Here is a 20,343-nt window from a genome sequence, read left to right as displayed (position 1 = left end):
GCTTCACTATTTTATAATATTTCATGCTGTGAGACAGTATCTCTTAGATACTTTGTCTGTAATAGCAGCTGAAAGAAGTATCAGTTTGGGGAAAGGATATTTTATTAGGCACTGAGCTGCCTGATTCATTGTCATTTTTGCTCTAAAGGGACTGTGCTTGAATGCAGAGAGTATCCCCAGATATGTTTACAAAATGATGGCTTCCACTTCAAACATTTGTTTTATTAATTCAATTTAATTCCACATTGGGGCAAAAATTCTAAATCTACTGCAGATGAAAACTGGGTGTTTGGATCACGATGGAATGAATATTTTTTTCTCTTAGTAGAAAATATCTAATTTTGCTCTTCCTAAAGGTCGATAAGATCCCTGACTGGTGAAGATAAAGATAGTTCCTGTCATGCTCTAAGGGTCATTTTCCCTTTTATACTCTTTTTCCCCAGAGCAAAACAGAAAAGTCCTGGTGTCCTTGCAATGTTTGACTCTACACTGAGTAGAAGAATGACAACATAAAGCGATTTTATATATAGAAAGATTTAGGTGTAATCCTGAGAAAGAAAATAAGGCATACTGCAGTACAACACTGTATTTTAACAGATGATGGAATTTCCAACTCGTGCAGCTCCAGTCAGTTCCTGGAGATTGTCTAAGAGGTCCAGCATGCCCCATTGCCTATGTATTCCCCTTAGCCCTAGAGCTGGGTTGGAACTGGGTGATCTTTAAGGTCCTTTCCAACTCAAACCATTCTATGATTCTACAATTTTAATTTAAAAACTCTTTAATCAATCTTCCTACATGTTTGTGTTACGTTTTACTTTGTGTGTTATGAAGTCATTTACACCTGTGGGACAGATCCAAGGAATTAGCAATGCAAAACCAAGTTTCAGGGGGCAGGGGGAGGCGAGAGCTGGCAGGGATTATTCATGCTCCACATGGAAGCATGTTCATGGTATCCTATGTATCCTTTGGCTTATGATAACTCTATACATCTCACCTGCCAAATCTGTGGCAGAAGTGAATAAAATTCAGGTAAGATATAGCCAAAATGCAGTCTCAACAGATAAAGGCCTTTGTAAACATGACAGATAAAAACAGGGAACCAGAATAAAACAAGATGTCTAGATAAATGCCAGAAGTCTAAAAATAAGGGGGATAAAATAGCATCCACATAAAGAGAATCAGAAATTTGATGGCAGAAACACACTCAAGAAAACACCCTAAAAGTAGGGCAAAATTGGTTTACAAATGGCAGAAGCGGGAAGACTGATGCAAGCATGAAAACAAGTTCTGTTAAACAAATGCTGTTAAACAAATTGGTTTTGTTGGATCCTTTCTGAAAGCCACTGTGAAGGTGACAACCATGACTTCAAATGTAACTTTTTCCTAGGAGCAAAATTCCTCCCACAACTTCAGCAAAAATTCAGGTTTCACAAAGAGGAATTATAGTTACGAGGGAGCCTGTTAAAAGGGAATTAAAAGAACGGCTGGGGTGGAGGATTACCAGTGACATACAATGGTATACTGTGCTGTAACCTGTGCTGTTCAGTGTACTCGTTTGTCTGGAAAAGAAGATACACAATAAGGTGACAGGTTTCCTGATACCTTAACATTTTTGTGGGTATTAAAATTCAAAGCCAGCTGAAGAGAGTCAGGGAAGAGTCTCATGATACTGACTGGCTAGGTGATAAAGTGGTGGATGAAATGCAGTGTTGATAAATGTAAAGTAATGCACCTGGAGAAAAACAAGGCTAAGTATGTACACACAGTGATAGCTACTAAATTAGCTATTACTTCTCAGAGGAGAAATTGTTGTTATGGATAATTCTATGAAACCATCTCACAACAACATAGTGTTCTGTACCAGACAAAAAAGCAAGCTAGGAATTATTAATAAACGATAGAGAACAAATCACAAAACTTCATTATGTGGCTGTGTACATTTACAGTACATCCAAATCATGAATGTTGTATGCAGATCCGGTTGTCCTCATCACCACCTTTTCAAAACAGGCATAGTAAAGCTAAGCAAAGGTTCAGAGAAGGGCCAGAGGGACATTTCTCATGTCCCAGGGAGTCAGTTCCTATATTCTTATGCTATTCGTGATGACTGCCTACTACTTTCTTTACTCTCTATGAAATTGTATCTCCTGCTCCAGTTCCTTTCTCCGTGATTGTTGGCCTCAGACGTGCTCACATCAGAACATATATGAAGGATTAAAACGGTCCTTATTTGTTTCATAACTTTGTTTTCATAAATTAGCAGCTAGTATGGGGGTATGTTTTGAATTTCTGATGGCAACAGCATAGATAATACAAGAACAATTTAGTTATTGGTGAGCAGTGCTTACACAGAGTCAAGGCCTTTTCTGCTTCTCACCTCTCCCCACCAGTGGGTAGGTGGGGAGTGCACAAGAAGTTGAGAAGAGATACAGCTCAAACAGCTGACTTTAACTCACCAAAGGGATGTCCCATGCCATGTGATGTTATGCTCAGTATATAAAACTGCAGGGAGAAGAAGTAAAAGGGGGAATATTCTGAGTTATGATATTTGTCTTCCCAACTAACTGTCCCATGTGATGGAGCCCTGCTTTCCTGGAGATGGCTGAACACCTGCCTGTTGATGGGAAGCAGTGAATGACTTCCTTGTTTTGTTTCATTTTTGTGCACAGATTTTGGTTTAGCTATAAAACTGTGTTTATCTCAACCCATGGATTTTCTCACACTTAGTCTTCTGATTCTCTCTCCCATCCCATCAGGCAAGGAGTGAGCGAGTGGATGTGTGATGTCCAGCTACCTGTCAGGTTAAACCTTAACAATCATGGTATAAATGGTTAATATTTAATCACCAATCTTCTTACATTTTACTGCCACTGTGAGTAAAACATCTATCTACAGAATTGTAAAGACACTATTACAAACCAGGTTAAATATATAATTACTATATTAAATAAATCAGCAATTCTCTTGAAATAATAATCTGTCTCTGGGTGAGGTTTGGGAGGAGACTGGGTTGTCTATAATGCACTCAAGTATATATTAGTTGGCAGCTAGAATTACAACTACTTTGTACAGTAGTCGTACAGAAAAGCAGCACTATGATCTAGTGAAGGGAAATAGGAACATATGATCTTCTATGGAATTCACAGATAGTTACTGAAAATATGCATCTTTTCCCTTACTGCACAGAAAATGCACTATGTTCAAAATGTCACGAGAAGGAGAAGTCTCAGTAAAATATATTTTATCTCTATTGTCTTCTTTTGTGAATGCCACCAGCAATACACAGTGTCTCATGGATGTCTGTTGGTTCAAATGATTTGTCACAGTCTGTCTTCTCATGAAAAGAATTCAGATTGTGGCGACTAATGAAAGAAATTGGGTATTGGTGCATAAGGTTCTATTCTGCTGCTGAGAGAGATAATTTTATATGATATTTTAAAGTAAGCTTAATGGCGGTGAAAGTTCCTGTCTTAGAAAAAGAACAGAGCACAGGTGTTTCATGGCCAACTGCTGAATCTGTGTCATAGCTTTAGCCATATCCAGGGATGACAACTCCATTAATGAACAGATAAGTTAGTCATGTATTCATGCAATCTTTGTTTCCCATTGGGCAAAGTTATTTTTCATCTGATGTAATACACTGATAACTTCATACCTTTATGTACCTAAAGTCATGTCTTCTCTGTACTCCACAACCTGATGTCACAGTAAGGTGACCTGGACCTTCTCACCCTTAGCCAACTGTGTGAGGAACAGGGAGCAGGACAAAGGCTGAGCAACCATGATTTAGTCACATGCTGTGCCACCCTGTAGGATCTCACATCCTGGAATCTGTCTCCTTCACACTACTCAAGATGTTCTGGGCTCATCCACTACCCTACTCATCTTGAATTAAAGCAGAAAAACCTGAGAGATGTTGCTAGTAGACCTGGTAAGGTTAGTAACAAGGATAATATTATCTGTGGTGACAAAAGGGACTAATTATGCCCCACAGGAAAACAAAAATCTCTTGTACATCTGCATACAATCCTAAAGGTCTTGTCTGCACTTGTTTCTGCTAGTAAATATACATGATGCACAGTCTTCAAAAAGAAAAGCTAGGTGAGATTTGAATACGCAAAGTTCTAACAGCTTATGCAGATACTTATTCCCTGCTGCACTGGGTCTGTCTGAGTTAATTTTCCCCTTAGCAGCCCTCATAGTGCTGTGCTGTGTATTGGTAGATAGAAGGGTGTTGATAACACACCAATGTCTTTGCTTTTGCTGAGCAGTGCTCATGGAACATCAAGTCTACCCCTCCAAATCCATCCCCCTTCCCAAGGCCAGTATGCTGTGGGGAGCAAGAACTTGGGAGGTGACATTGCCAAGACAGCTATGTCCCAAACTGACCAAAGGGCTATTCCATAACATTATGACACGTGCTCAAGCGATAAACACTGAGAGAAAGGGAGTGGAATTTGTTATTAAGTCATTTGTAATTAAGTCATTTGTCTTCCTGAGCCACCGCCACCTGCACTGAGGCCCTGCTTCCCAGGAAGTGGCTGGATATCACATGCTGATGGGATGTAGAGAAGAAATATTTTCATTTTCCTTTGCTTAGATGCATGACCTTTGTTTTTCCTTTATTATACTGCCATTATCACAAACCACAAGTTCTTTTGTCATTTTATTTTCTTTCCCCTTGTCCTGTTGAGAAAGAAAGTGATAGAGAAGCTTGGTGGGCATCTAGTGGCCAGACAAGGTCTATCTGCCACAAAGGCCATTGTGCAGGAGGTTCCAGGACATACCCTACAAAGCCATAGTGCTTCACCCCTCTATTGAGTGCTTGGGGCCAGGAAACGCATTTAAGACTGCCTTTTCCCACCCCTGGCCCGTGGCAGATGCTGTCTCTTCTCCTTCGTGCACCGTGAAGGGAAGCAGCCGCTTCGGGGGTCGGGAGTCTCGCTGCACCTTGCAGACCCAGGAACACACCCATGACTGTTGGTAGCAGTTTTCAGTGGCTGAAGGTCTGTTCCCCATCTGTTCAGCCATGATGTGGGATGGTGCAGACTGGGGGCCTGTGGTGCTTGCAACATGTGCAGGAGTCGGACCAGTGGCAGTGGGCAGCAGAGAACTGCCAGCTGCTGCTCTGGGAGGAGATCCATAAGGTACAGGAGCTACTGCAGTGGCAGATGGCCGAGGAGATGTTGAGGCCCAGTAGGAGTTGCAAAGCAGCTGGGAGCAAGCTCCACGATGTCCTCAACCAGTTCTGGAGCGTGTCCGGAGAGAGCAATGAAGCTGGTGAAGGAGCTGGAGAACAAGTCTTACAAGGAGCGGCTGAGAGAGCTGGGGTTGTTTAGCCTGGAGAAGAGGAGGCTGAAGGGAGACCTTATAACTCTCTACAACTGCCTGAAAGGAGGTTGTGGAGAGGAGGGAGCTGGGCTCTTCTCCCAAGGGACAGGGGACAGGACAAGGGGGAATGGCCTCAAGCTCCACCAGGGGAGGTTCAGGCTGGACATTAGAAAAAATTTTTTACATAAAGGGTCATTGGGCACTGGCAGAGGCTGCCCAGGGAGGGGGTGGAGTCACCTTCCCTGGAGCAGTTTAAGAGACGGGTAGAAGAGGTGCTCAGGGACATGGTTTAGTGGCCGATAGGAATGGTTGGACTCGATGATCCAAGAGGCCTTTTCCAACCTGGTGATTCTGTCATTCTGTGCTGGGAGACGAATGACTACCAGCCTGCCTGCATCCACCATCTCGAGAAGGAACCACAGCTGGACAGAAAACTCTTCATAAAGTATATCCTGGAGCAGCTTGAGGGTGAGGTGTTTGCCTCCCCCTGCAGGATCCAGCTATATGCAAAGCTCCAGCTCACTTGTTGGGAATGGGACCCAGGCCCTGGCGGATGCCAGCCCCCAGACTGAGCCTCGATTTTTCCAGTTGACCCTACAGAAGAGACACTTCCCCTCAAAAGACACAGCACTGGGCCACAGACAACATGCAAGGCTGTGGCAGATGCTCTGCTCCAGACTCTGCAAGGGAAGACTTGGTGCTTCCTGGCAGTGCATGCAGTAGGCTGCTGGAGAAGAACACCCACCTGAAGCATGCCTTGAAAGACACAGAGAATCAAAGAGGTGCCCCTGAGATGGCCAGCCACCTACCGTGAAAGGGAAGCTCTACAGAAGCATGCAAGGAGGCAGAGATGCTCCAGCAGAAAAATCCTAAACCAGCTGCCCTCACTGCAGAGAGGAAGGAGAGATGCAGGCATCTGAAGTACCTGATTAATACTCCATTAATAAGCCATTGAGCACCTGACTAATACTCCAGTGCCACTGCCTGTCCAAAGCTCCACTGAGGAACTGAGAATTAAATTGTTTCCTCAGCAGAAAGCAGGAGAAGTGAGAGAGCCCTCTGGAGTTTTGCTCATACAAGACAAGCAGAATGAAATCTCACAGCAAGTGGCTAAGGAGTTTCTGGCCCAACTGTCTGCAGAAGAAGAGGGGTTGTATTATCTGAATACTCTCAGCCAAAGGTGTGAGGAGTTATGTGGGCAGCTTACAGAGATGACAAATGAAAACACTAACTGGCTGAAGAAAATACTTGCCTCTGTGAGCAGATGTGTTGGACAGAAAAGGTTCAAGCTGAAAATGCTGACCTGAAGGAGCAACTAATGTGAGTGACAGAGGATGAAAGAGGATGAAAATTCTACCATTCAAGTGATCAGCTGTGTTCAAACCCAACTGGAAGATGGGGACTGCAAACTGAAAGCCAAGATAGAAATGGCAGAAAGGAGGCAACAGATGGAGAGGGAAGATGAGGAAAGTTAGTGCTATGAGTAAGACAATTTTTTGCAGTGTGCTCAGAGGTAAAAGTAGAGCAGAAAGTAGACATCAATTGCTTCAAGTTCAGGTGAGTCAACTGTAGAACATGTTTCAGAGCCCATCAGAGTCAGCTTGGGAAGAAGATGGTCCTGAGTCCTTTCTTCCTTCAGTGGGGGACCCTGCAAGTGAGACAAAACAATTGGTAGCAAAGAGTCTATCATCTTGCAGGATCCAGGACAACAACTGGGAAAGCCTTGAACGTTCTTAGATAGATACAGCTACAATCCTTTTGTTGGTCCCAGTAAGCAGCCTAAACAAGAGCTTCCTCTAATGGACAATATGCTTATATCTAGAGAGAGGTGGATGAAGCCACTTGGTATGTGGGAGAGCTGGCATACAACACAAGAGGATTAATCCTCTTTAATTTTGCAGAAGTTTCAGATGATGACTTGAAAAACAAAAATTGGAATAGTTCTCTTTGTTATATTTTCAATTTCTCACCTACATTGGAAGAAAATGAAGAGGATCTGGATATGGGTATTGGGTTCTAAAAAGCAGAGAAGCAATGGACTAAAATAATGTAATGTAGCCTATACGACCTTCCAGAAGATCTACAGAAGTGAATTTATACTTATTTTACTTCTTATACTTCTTAATTTCTCCTTCCCTATCCTGCTGTGGAGGGGTGTGATAGAAAGACTTGAAAGGCACCTGATGGCCAACCAGGGTCAACCCACCATATCTGCATTTCTGCTGAATATGGGAAGGGAGCAGCATGAGTGGAATTTTCACCTTGTACCACTGCTGGTTTGTGATCTTATCCCTTGTTTGGAGCAGAGGTGATGGTGACTTGAAGAACTTTACTGTAGTTGAACCAGGATGGGCAATTGGATTCCAGGAACGTGCCTGTGTAAAGCCTGAGTGTCGATGTAAGCTGAAGCTTGCTGAGCCAGCTGACGCTGCTGGACCTCCTGTCAAGCTACAGGTTGCCCCATTGCTCTCAGTAGAATGCCAGTCTTTAGTCATCTGCTACTAAACTATAATGAGTTCTATTCCACCTCTGCCCAGAATATTCAGAATATTGGCAGGAGAACTTGGCCCTGCGTGTGGGTGCTACAGGTGCCAAAGATCTGGCTGAGTCCCCTCAGGACTGTCCTAATTGCAAGCTTTCCTCAAAAAGATTTAGACTTATGCTTTGCTGGTGGGAAAAAAAGCATCCCATGTAGCTCCCAAGGCATTCCCTGTTACTCCCTTACTAATATGGGAGTAACAGAAGGAAAGTGATTTTTTTTAATTAAAGGAAAAAAGTAAAAACTGAGAGTTTGGGGACTGTAGAAAGCTGGTTGAAGGGAAAGAGATTGTAGAATCAAAGCTCAGTGAAATATAGGTGGGGATTTATGGTGCTGTTTTGTTAAATACATTAGCCTCGACAGGTAAGCGAGTATAATCTTGGGCCATGAAAATTCTTTTGTTTGTTATTTCTAAGGCATTTCCCACCGCAGAAAATGCATGATATACCATAATATCATGAAAACTTCACTTATCTTTCCTTTTCATGAATAGGTTTTGTATTAGGCAGGATCCAGAAATCTTGACACAAAAAGCATGACGTATGACAGGTATTGTGGTAAAAGCACAAAAGGAAAATGCTACAGTTCTGAAATTACATTGTTTAGCTTTTCCTATAGACCATCCTGATGCTGTTCCATGATGTGGCCATCATATTCTGCTACATTTCTGTATGATCTCTATGCTGTCTCTATGCATCACTCAAGCTTCATGATTGCTTATTTGGGAAAAAAATGCTGAAAATAATTAAGACCTTAATAAACCCACAGAGAAATTTAAATTTGGAGTTGTTCAGGAAGATGAATTTTCAATTTGGTGGAATAATCTGGCCTTTCAGAATTCAGGACTCTTCCCAAACAGGACGAATCAATCCACTTTTTTGAGGAATGAAAATTTCAACTGCTTGGATTTTTGAATTAGATCTGATATTGCTGAAAAAATTTCCTTCAGTGCTGAAAATCCATTTCATGGCATTTTAAAAAAGAATATTATTAAATATAATGTATGATGGACACTATACAGGATTAATATCATCACATGAAAGACAAACTACAAAATTTAAAATGGGTAATTAATTTTAACTTTGCTTTGATTTAATTATATCTATTAAATTTGAGTGAAGCTCATTTAATCCCATGTGATTTCTGGTCGCGTACATGGTACTCTCCTGTGGAAATGGCTCTGTTTAAAGTTTTCAGCCAGCTCTAATCACTGAAACTTACCTTTCTTTCTACATTACAATCTAGGGAAATGACCTTATTTTTCTTTTTCTCTTGACAGTCCTGAAACAGCTGACAGCAGAAATGACAAAGGTACTGACAGAAAAGTTATTTTTTTCCTCTTCATTTTGATGTTATGGATCGATGTCCATTCCACTAGCAGCCTCCAAACCATAGATCACATAGCGCGTGACTTCCAAGTCAACAAGAGACATTTACAGGTTAGCAAATGTGTTCATTTCCCCCTTTGGCAATTCGACGGGGATTCTAGCCATCTGATTCAGAGAAGCACATATGGTAAATACTTAATGGAATATAAATCTTGAGAGCATACCTTGAAACTAAATGAGATTTTCAATAGGACTCACATTCCTGTTTTACAAAAGTCCTTTTGAGAATTATATCTATTGTAAGCCTCTGACAGTTATTTACGATCATGGGCACACATAAACTGAAACATTTAACCTATCCCATCTGTGTTAAATCTAGTTTAACACCAGGATACCAGTGTTAACTGCTCACTGACCTACAGAAATACTTAAATTGCATTTATTTTTCCTAGATTTTATTACTTGACCTTATGGCAGATATCAGGATACGTATGAAGATGTCTTTTTATTATTTCTGCAATGTTATATTACATTTTTAAAAATATTTTAAAAGATGCTATTTTATATTTACATTCTCATTAACACCACTGGGCCACAATGGATGAATTCTGGAAAATAATTTTTATGGATTTATTTTAACCATTCAACATGTCTCAGATTTCGTATTTCCTTAATATATTTTAAAAATACATTCATCTCCAGGGTGTCTGGAAATTTTGGAGAGTGGAAAATGCCAAAAGACCCTTTGATCTTACAGAGTTAAAGTACTTTTTTTGGTGGAACTGCTCAGACAGAAACGGTTAAAAAATAGATTCCAGACCAGTGGAGGATGATAGCAGAGTGAAGATGGTTTTCCTTTCTCTTGTTGGACTTTGGTGAAATAGGAGCAAAACTTATTCAGTTGTAATCTCTTTTAGCTAGCATACCCTTTGAGACTTGTCAGAACTCAGGAGGGCACAAAGTCCAACATTCCAGGCAGCTGCTCGCTCCTCAGATGTTGGCGCTGGATGAAGTAATTGCTGCTCCCCATGCTGTTTTCTACTGCCGTTTTCCTGGAAGTTGCTGCCCCTACAATTCTGCAGCAAAATGAAGGCTTCCTAATTATGGTTCTGGCAGAAGCAGCTGCTTTAGGTAAACAGCTTGTTCTGGTTTTGTTTTTGTTGTTGTTGGTTTTTTCTTTTAAATTATACCAGAGACGTGTGCTTCCTTAATAGACATCTCTAATGGAAGATGTCTGGTTCTCAATTACACTTTGTTTCAAGCATGGAGAAAGATAAAGCATCAAGGAATCTTTACACAGTACAAAATCACTCTATTCCATTTAATAGGTGTGCATTAGAAACCATCTCCTCCTAAGTGATCAAATGACTTTAATGGCACATGTCAGTCTGGGAATAACCTAGCATGTATTTAAGGGAAAATGTTAATGTTTTTAGCAACTTTTGGAGGATAATATGAGACAAAAATGGAAAAATAGATGTTACCAGTCAGAGTACTAACATTTCTACAGGTTTGAGTGAAGGCTAGTACAGTAAAGATATGAATCCAAGACTCTTCTCTGATCAGAATTAAAGATTTTTCTCATTAATCACTCTGCTTTTAGATGAGCACGGTCTCAGAACTTATGTTGCCAGCATGACCAGTTCAGCATCTCATGTTACTGAGTACTGCAAGCTCTACAATCAAGTGATTAGACCTCCCTTTTTTTACCAGCTGCATTAGAAGAATCGTACCTGGCAAACATGTGAGGATAAGATGATAGCAGAATATTTTCCCAGTCTTCCCACAGGCAATTCAGGGAAATCATTACAAAGAATTAGGGAACACTCACAATTTCTGATGTATTTGTTTATTCTTTCTTTTTACCATTCACAGGCTACTAGCTAGTGGGAAAGTAGTGTCCTTAAATCTTTCTTTCTGATATTCTCCTCCTTCTTTGGATAAAGTTCTCTTTCTAAAATAAATGTGAGCTTCCATTGTTATTATAGCTACACAAAAAAAAAAAAAAATAAAAGGGTTTATCCAGAATTTTTCTCAATTGTTCTTTTTCTCTTGATAAACTAAACGTAAATTAATATATGTTTTCTGGCCTGGAGGAAGCTGATTCTTAGCATGGCTGTTGTTGGCATTTCTGAGGAATGCTGGAATACAGGTTCAAGTCTGAGAAAGCAAAAAAATAAGGACATGTGCCTGATACCTAAGTGATATTACGAGTCAGCTTCTGTTTCGCGGAATATCTGTGTCTTTACAACACTTTTTTCACATGGTTACATTTTGAGACGTATTCCCTAATTAAATATTTCTTGATAGTTTCCTCCAGACAGAGTCAAATTGGAAAAATTAGCAATTGTATTAAAAATAATAGCACTGAACAATTCCCGGCAAGATATATCCCTAATTAATTCAGTTACAAATCAGGACAAAATAACATTCCATGTTTATAATAGTAGTGATTCTTCACCACTTGAATGGGAAATATTCACAATAAATGCCTTTTAATTGTAAGATTTTTAAATTCCACTGTTTTATCTCTTCTTTTTTGTATCTTTTTCAATTGTGCAAATACATCCTTTTTCAATTTATAATGTCTTTAACTCCTCCTCTACTCGTGGAATGTCACTTTTTAATGCAGTATTATGATCACAGCAGAACAACAGAAGTAACACATAGTGTTTACAAACCTATATCAGCTCCCTTTGTTTAACTTTTGGTGCTCCATTTGTTCTACTAAAATTGGTAATGTAATCCTTCAGTTTGTCCTTCTGATTGTAGTTAGGCTGGTGTTTGCAGCTACACTGAGACGGTCTTTATGTTTCTTTCAATGCCTGCCTTAAAAAGGCAGCAAAATTAGCTTTAATTCACTTTGTTGCTTTATTTAATAAGCTTCAGTCTGAGTTCATCTTGTGACAAAATTAGATTTTAATGACATATTTCTTTAAATCCCAAATGAGGGATTCAGCATTCAGAGAGAGTAAAATCTGTCGCCGTCTCAGTGGTTAGGGGCTCATTCTGCAGCACTGAAGTCACTGGGACTATTTTTAACCTCTTTCAGTTAGAGTAGGGTCAAACTGCTGGAATTTTATAATTCTCTATGTTCCACTACATTTGTAGTGGTATAACTTCTTTTCGCTGCAACTGAGTTTCTCACAATTTAAAGGAGAGGGTGCATATGCAACCAGAGAACTGAAACTATAACGGAGAAACCTTTTTTTTCCCTCCTGCTAACAAACATAGAAGTGGGTTTTATTGGCTGCACCGTTTAACAGTCTACTGGTTTACAGTATTAACAGTATGGGCTGGTTCTTCAGCGTTCCTAAGTTAATGTCTCATCCTTGACTGTTGCGGGATGATGGTAATTTTCATGATTTCATGTTCTGATGTCTACTTATTTTCTTTCCTTCTTACTCTTCTGTCGTTTGAATATAATTGACTGGAGAGAGAGTCAGGTTAGTCAGCAGAATCTCGTGTTATCATTGTTCTTCCTAATTTGGAGAATAGTATCAAATTGCAGATATGATGATGTTTAATTCAAATGTCAGTTTTTTCAAGTTCTTCAGGACACGTAGTAAAGCTGGGAGGGCCAATCCAAGTTTTAGTTCCTGTCTAGGCAGTTCATACATTGTGTACATATCAGTGTTCTTTTCCAACACAGGCAGTTATTTTTTCTGTATCAGACTTTCATACAGTTGCAGAGGAGAGAACATGTTTTTTTCATGACAGAAACACAAGTTGATTTTAATTAGCCATTTGACAATGAATTGATTTGAATTTATAAAGAGCTCTTTAAATAGGAATATGCCCAGCTCCTCTGCAATTATTTTCTGATAATACTGCTGTCTTTTGAAGATAATATTGCCTTTTAGGGGAATATTACACATTGAAGGTTCTTGTATGACTGCTTCTTCTTTTCCGTGACTCTTTAGTGAATGGATCTTTCTGTGTTATTTTTTGAGTAGATACTCAGGCACCACAAGAGAGATAATAATATAAATATCTATAAGGATATAAACTGGATGATCAATTGGCAAGAGAAATTCTAAATTTACTACAGTTCTGAAATTGCCTTGAATTGTAGTTTCTTTTATGAAACACATCAACTATTAAGCAATCAGTTCTATGCTTATTCTTTAGTCATGGATGATTAGGAATTTTTTAGTACTTTGAATAATGGTCTGTTAAACGATATTTTTATTTAGATATTCTTGCTGCCAGGAAGTTATAGCTGATGCCAGATATGATTTATCACTCACCTTTACCATGTCACCTTCTAGACGTACACTAAATCATCCCCACTGACTTAAGTTAACCTTCCAAACCCCAGCACAGCTTCAAATGCAAATGTATATGTACACAAATTTTTATATATATATATATATACACACACACATATATACTAAGATATATATGCATACTGTGCATGCATATATATATAGAGTTTTACATATCTGTGTGCAAAAATGTAGTATAATAGAAACCTAAGTGCTAGTCAGCCTTTATTAGGATTACTAAAAGGAGCAAGAAAAAGTAAGGATATTCAAATTTATGTAGATCTGCAACTGAATTTTTGCCTTAAAGCAACATCCTTTAAGAGTCAAATGACTCCATTTTTTTGCCCAAAGGAGAACTATCTCATCTGGTATGCTCCGTGCTGGCAGTGACTGGCTGTTTCGTATTTTGTATTTCTCTTTGGGCTTGTTTACTACATAATATTAAAATCTTGCTCTAACAATAGTTCCTAATTTGTTTAGAAGTCATTCTGTGACACACATTATTGGACTGTTCAGACATCAGTTGCTTTATTTTCACAAAATATGTCCATAGTGAAAGGCTGGCATTAACCCATTTTAGAAGGACTTAACTGAAGTATGACATATTGATCCCAATGATTATCCAGTAGTTTTAGCAGACCCACTTTACATTATTCCTTTGCTCATTTTTCAGAGTTGGGAGTATGTTGTAGCATTTCTCTTGCTCAGTGTGCTGTGGCTCCAGGCGCAGCTATTATTGCTCAAAACATCAACTTTCTTATTCAGGCAACCTTCATTGTAGCAGTTAATAATTTCAGAATGCTTATGCATCCAACCACTCTTTAAGGGTTTGCACATGTGTAGAGTTTCCTGGGCTTTTAAAAAAACAGGTTTGTTTAGGAGAGTTGTGGGTTTTTTAAGAAAATTCAATTTCTGTGCATTGTAGTGCTCTGTGATGAAAATAGCTTGAAGAGTAATACTTCACAGACATTGGTCATGGAAGAAAACGGTGACTGAAAAAGACCTAGTACAAAATAAGAAATTTTATTTTCTTTAATTTCTGTCTTGGTATTTCGTAAATATTTGTATCTCTATTGCCTGCTTTGTAAATTGTAACTAATGACTACTACTTGCATTTAACAAGGCTTACATTAAGGGTGATTTCAAAGTATTTGGACAAAAACAACACGTAGACTCTCACAAAGGACAGTAATCTATGAACATATGAAATTATGAATCTATTACTGCAAGGTAATTTAGGCATATTCTGCAGGGTATTAAGTGTATAACAAATGCAGCAAGAGAAGTTTCAGAGAGCTGGTATGAGAAAATTGAGACGAAAAAGTGGCTAATAACTCTTTTCGATATATGCAGGAAGATATTCAGGAGAATGTTTGAATCAAAATGGTTCCCTCTGAGAATTTGTCGCATTGGCATAACTGTGAGTACAGCTATGGCTCAACAATGTGTCACATTTGCCTTACCCACCTAGAGGGGAATTTAAGCATTTATATCACAAAAGTAAAGTGCTACCCCTTTTTCTATAGTATCTACATATGCCAACCTTTCCCTGTTTTTGTTCAATGACTCCTGCATTGATTTCAGTCACAAATTTATTAAATGTCACATTTTTACTACATTGTCTACAGAAGAGTCCCATGTTTACAACTTCCTAGAAAACAGTAAATGTGAAATGTAATAGTTTACTGAAATGTATTTGAAGGTCTGAAGCCCAAGACTGGCCTACCACTGGGTGTCAGTACTCAGAGAGACATTTTCCATATATATATTCACATGTTAACTTAGCTCTTAGTTACTATTTTCTCTCTCCTCTGACCCTAGCTCACTGCTTCTGACCTGCCCAGCACCACATTCACATCAGCACCTCATAGTCCAACTTCATTGCTCACTGCTCCTTGTATCCTCACCGTGCCCCAATGCCTCCTCCTGTCACCCAACTTCATTTCCCATCACCAGCAGCTTCTCATTTTATCTTGCTACATGCCTCATTCCCTCCAGACAGGTTCAAAATGGCCAAAAGCTTTGCCACAAGTAAAGAAAACTTAGTAGACATCTGCCATGTGAAGTTTTACTCTTAAAATTTTACTCAAGTGGAAGAAAGGTGAGACTTGTGAAACCCACGTGTAAGTAGTGCTCTTCCATATAGCCTTGTTTATCCTACAGATGCTGCATAAACATATGGATTATGTGGAAGATCAACCACACCCTACCAAAGAGTTCATAAAAAGACCAGCATTTCTGAAATGGTTTCTTATTAGCTGCTATGCCCAGAAGAAATCATTGACTGCTAATATTTGGATAGTTGATCAGCTGCTATTGTATGAGATTTTTCCATAATCTTGAGAAGAAGTATATGCTGCTATTAAAAGAATTGTTTTAATGTTTTTCCCCAAATAATTCCATTGTGCACACCACTGCAGACCTTTTGTTTCTAGTCATAATATCACTATCCTCAGTTTCTTCCAGTTTTGTCTCAAAGTACATGGGTTTTTTTCACTGTATGTCTAATGCTTATGCCTAATAACAATAAATCACTCATTTTTTTCTTGTTCTCTACCTCCTAGAAATTTTCTTTCAAAATCAAAATTGTCATAGACACAGGATCTAGCAGGATTCCACCCTGACTCAGTAATTGCTTTGCAACAGATGAAGCTCATCAAACAAATGATGCATGTTTTCTTGGAAATCTGCAATAGGAACTCCACAATACCACAAAAGGGACCTTCTTCATTTCCCAGAAAGATCAGCTCGTCTCTTGGAGAAGCCTATAACATCAATATTTTAAAATATGAAATTATAACTTCAGAACAGCATTTAGGTAATTTTAGAGGTTTATTTGGCTCCCTTTGACCTGTGTCCAAGGTGCATTTAGATACACGGTAAGCAAGGCTTTAAAAGCAGAGGGATTGAAAACCTAGCACCGATGGCAGTTTTAAAAGCTTTCTAAAATGATCCTAATTTATTTTTTTTTTTTCTTCTTAGGGCTGTGGCATTTTCAGAATGCAAAATGACAAACAATTTTATAAGGTCTTAACCAGCATGGACTTCTTCACCTACAGAGTGGAATGAAGCCACCTGAACTCACATTTGCAGAACTTTCAGACTATGTTTTCCCATTTAACATGTGCGTATTTAAGTTTGTAACTAATAGAATTAAAAATAAAGAAGAGATAAGCTGTAACAGCTGGTTTTATACCAGCAAAATGCAGCCCACATATTTTGAAATTGCTTTCTCCTAGCTACTTGAAGTAAATCAGATGATTTCCATGATCTCTAGTTCTTAAGCTGAACTGTCCAGTGCACTTTGAATGCTCATATCTCTGAAAAACACGTGGCAGCTGAAGAAACATTCGTAAAGATTTTAAAAAATAATGCCTGAGAAAACAGTTTTACAAATCTTCTTTAACTTTACAGACATTATAGCATTATAACATGAAATGAATAAATACGCTATGGCAGCAAAAGCAAATTTTAGTTTCCCAAACCCTCCTGCATCACAGTGGGCGAGCAGGAGCCGCTGTGACAGGCCTATTTCATTGGAGCATTGGGTGTTACTCACCTTTGCTTGGTCATGGATGTAAGAAAGAAGTAAGCATCTTATGTGAAGAAACTGATGAACGGATATACACACGCAACAATTTGCTTTCTATTCTAGAGTTTCAGCCTACCTTCTTCTCAGAGCAGAGATAAAGAAAAATGACATTCAACAACATGAGGATTTGAAAGCGATAAGGAAAGCTAATTTTCTTAATTTCATTTCTGAGACACAGGTCATCTCCTGGTATAATCCCTTTCTGTTGCTTGTAACTAGAGATTGTTTTTTCTAATAGTGGTCAGTTTTTCAGATGTGGTCAGAAACCAAATGGGTATTCCCATGATAGTGAAGCAGAGTCCTGTTAACTCTTGAGAGCCTCCTCTTTGTGTTGACGAGTTGGCTAGCACAGTGAGAGAGGAGTAGTGACCTTGTCTTGGGACTGGTTTTATCTGAGCAATAAAAATGCCTGGAGTTTGCCAACAGTCTCTCTTCAAGACAGAAAATATTTTATACTATTGAAATATAATGACCAAGATAGAAGGTGCAATGTAAGGAAACAATAACATGCTTTAGACATTTCATGGAGTCATAGAAGCATAGAATAGTTTGGGTTGGAAGGGACCTTAAAGATCATCTAGTTACAATCTCTCTGGCATGGGTAGGGACACCTCCCACCAGACCAGGCTGCTCAAGGCCCCATCCAACACCTCCAGGATGAGGCAGCCTCACCTTCCCCGGGAAACCTGTTCCAGTGTCTCACTAGTCTCATAGTGAAGAAATCCCTCCTTATGTCTAGTCTAAACCTGCCCCTCTCCAGTTTATACTCATTGCCCCTCATCCTGTCACTACAAGCCTTTGGAAACAGTCCCTCTCCAGGTTTCTTGTAGCCCCCTTCAGGTACTGAAAGGTTGCTATAAAGTCTCCTCGTTGGATTTGTTGTCTCCAGCATGCTGGATGACATTCTGATTTGGATTCTCGGTGGAATCTGTATGGCATTTTATTTTCAGAGGTTTGTAAGACCATGCCACAAACTGTTCAAATTATACAATCAAGGACGTACTGCACCAAAGTCTGTGATATGGGCAGTGGAAGAAGAGAAGACCCATCAAGGCTTCTGCCAAATAAATATTTCTGTCTTTTCAGATCTTCTCAGCTGTAAATAAATCTGTTTGTAGAAGCTGAATGTACATTTTTCTCTCAACAAAAAAAGTTTTGCAGCAATTTATGAATCGAAGTATATAAGCATTTTATGACATGAGGCTTCATAACTATTCCTTATTATAACTTAGAAACAAACGACACTGCTTGAATAGTAGCTTGTGATTAGTACTTGTTAAGGAGTAGAAAAGACAGCATGTAAACATGCTGAGGTTGATAACATTGTGAGACATATCTTGCTGAAGTCTGGAAACACTAAGAACAAGCGAGCAATAAACTAACTGAATTAAATAAGAAGTCAAATGTTTGACCAAATCCAGAAAGAATTTAGAGCAGAGAAAAAGATTCAACAAACCCAGAAAAATCAGGGATTTTCTCTGCAATGCCAAAGTTTTTGTCAAGTGAATCTCAAGTTTTTCTGATGCATTTTCCTCATACAAATTTAATGCTTATTTCTTATCCAAAGTGAGTTCCCAAGTCAAGGTTGCTTTGTTGAGAAAATCCTTGCATCAGCCTTCAGATGAACAAATCTGAAATTTGTTATTTCAAAAGTGTCTGTAAAATTTCTGATTGTAAATGCAGAGCCTACAAGAAAAGCCTGAAGATATCCTAGGTTCCTGCGACACAAGCATGGAGATTATTTTCTCACTTTATCCATACTATGCTGGTAAATCTCATGATTTTATTCTATGTTTCATAACTGTCATGAATTTTCAAAAGCCCCAACCTCAAGAGTCTTGCTGTCTGCAAACCACCAGCTTTTCTTAAAGTGCATTTTTACCAACATGTTTTAGTCATCAGAAACGCAGGGGAAAAAAAAACAACAAACCCTAAAAAATGCTAGAGAAAACTTTCAGCATTCAAAAACTGCATGGTAAATGGCGTGTTCACAAGGTACTTGTGGTTTTATTTCATGAATTTATGTTCACATTAAGGCTTTGTTAGACGATGTTCAGGATATCACAGATTTGCTCTACTGAGAGTAGAGATGGAGAGGTTTTAAGTGCTTGCGTGATTTAGAGAAATTTTTGCATAAGACCATCATTGACTATGGCACTACTGGAAGGAGAAAATATTTCATTTCTCTTCAAAATTTTTTCTCTGTAGGGAAAGATGAGAATTGAATATAGTATCATTCTTTTGCTAGTGTTTGGAGCTTAGAGTAGGGGGCATCACTTCCACATCAGTCTCAGATGGACATGAAGACTGTCTTCAGCAGTGTCTAAACCTCTGTTTTCATTCTGTGCCTCTATAAAATTTGCTTCTCTGCTTTCTGTGTTTCATGATTTTGCCTGTATAGCTCTTTGCTCCATATTCTCTCCGCAGGAACTGTGCTTTAATTTGATGATAGCAATCACTGTGTGTAGACATCAAGATATTTTTGTCACTTTCTAAACTTCATCACAAAATGATTTTCTATTAGAAAACTGAAATCTCTGCTTCCCAGGCAATTGGAGCCAAACTCAGAACATTGCTTGAGGCAGAAAGTGGATATAAAACAGTTCCTGCTTTTTGTCCTTGCAACACTTAGGAGACAAAGTGACACAAAAACAATGAATGCCCTACCTGTTCATCTGTATGACAGGAGTTTGGCTTAGATAACAGATAAATGCTCTGGTCTCAGTCTCAAGTGAACATTGTCAAATTAACACGAGCCACTTTATCAGTTGTCAGCTTAGTCTTTGTTGCAGCAAATGACAGATATGAGCAGCTACTCATATTTTTTTCACACCCCAAGAGCATGTGGTGACATGGTGTTCATACACAATGAGATGCGATGTACCGCTGGGAATAGTTTCCTCTCTGCAAAACCTGTCACAGCCATGAGAAGTCATTACTGATGTGGCTGCACAGTTGTATGAACAGAATATGGGTGCCCTGGGAGCCGAGCACAGCTTGAGAGAAACCCATGTGAGAAAAAGGTACCACTCTGTTTTCTTATTGTGACACTTAATACGCTTCACCTGCAAGAATGCACTTTGGGAGGAGCAGACGATGAAAGTCCTGACCACTTTGGTCATTAAAGAAGTTGTGATTCTTTATAAAGTGACTTTACAAAGAGCAAGAGTTTGTGGCCTTGTGTTCTGAGAAAATCCATTTGAAAAAAAATTGTATCCTCCCTAGCAAAATTACTTGTGTAGATTTAATTGCCCATAACATCCTGCTTTATTTCTACCCTTAATT

The sequence above is a fragment of the Cuculus canorus genome, chromosome 3, assembly GCF_017976375.1.
Source record: "Cuculus canorus isolate bCucCan1 chromosome 3, bCucCan1.pri, whole genome shotgun sequence".
Taxonomy (NCBI): domain Eukaryota; kingdom Metazoa; phylum Chordata; class Aves; order Cuculiformes; family Cuculidae; genus Cuculus; species Cuculus canorus.
This window is presented reverse-complemented; position numbering follows the sequence as displayed.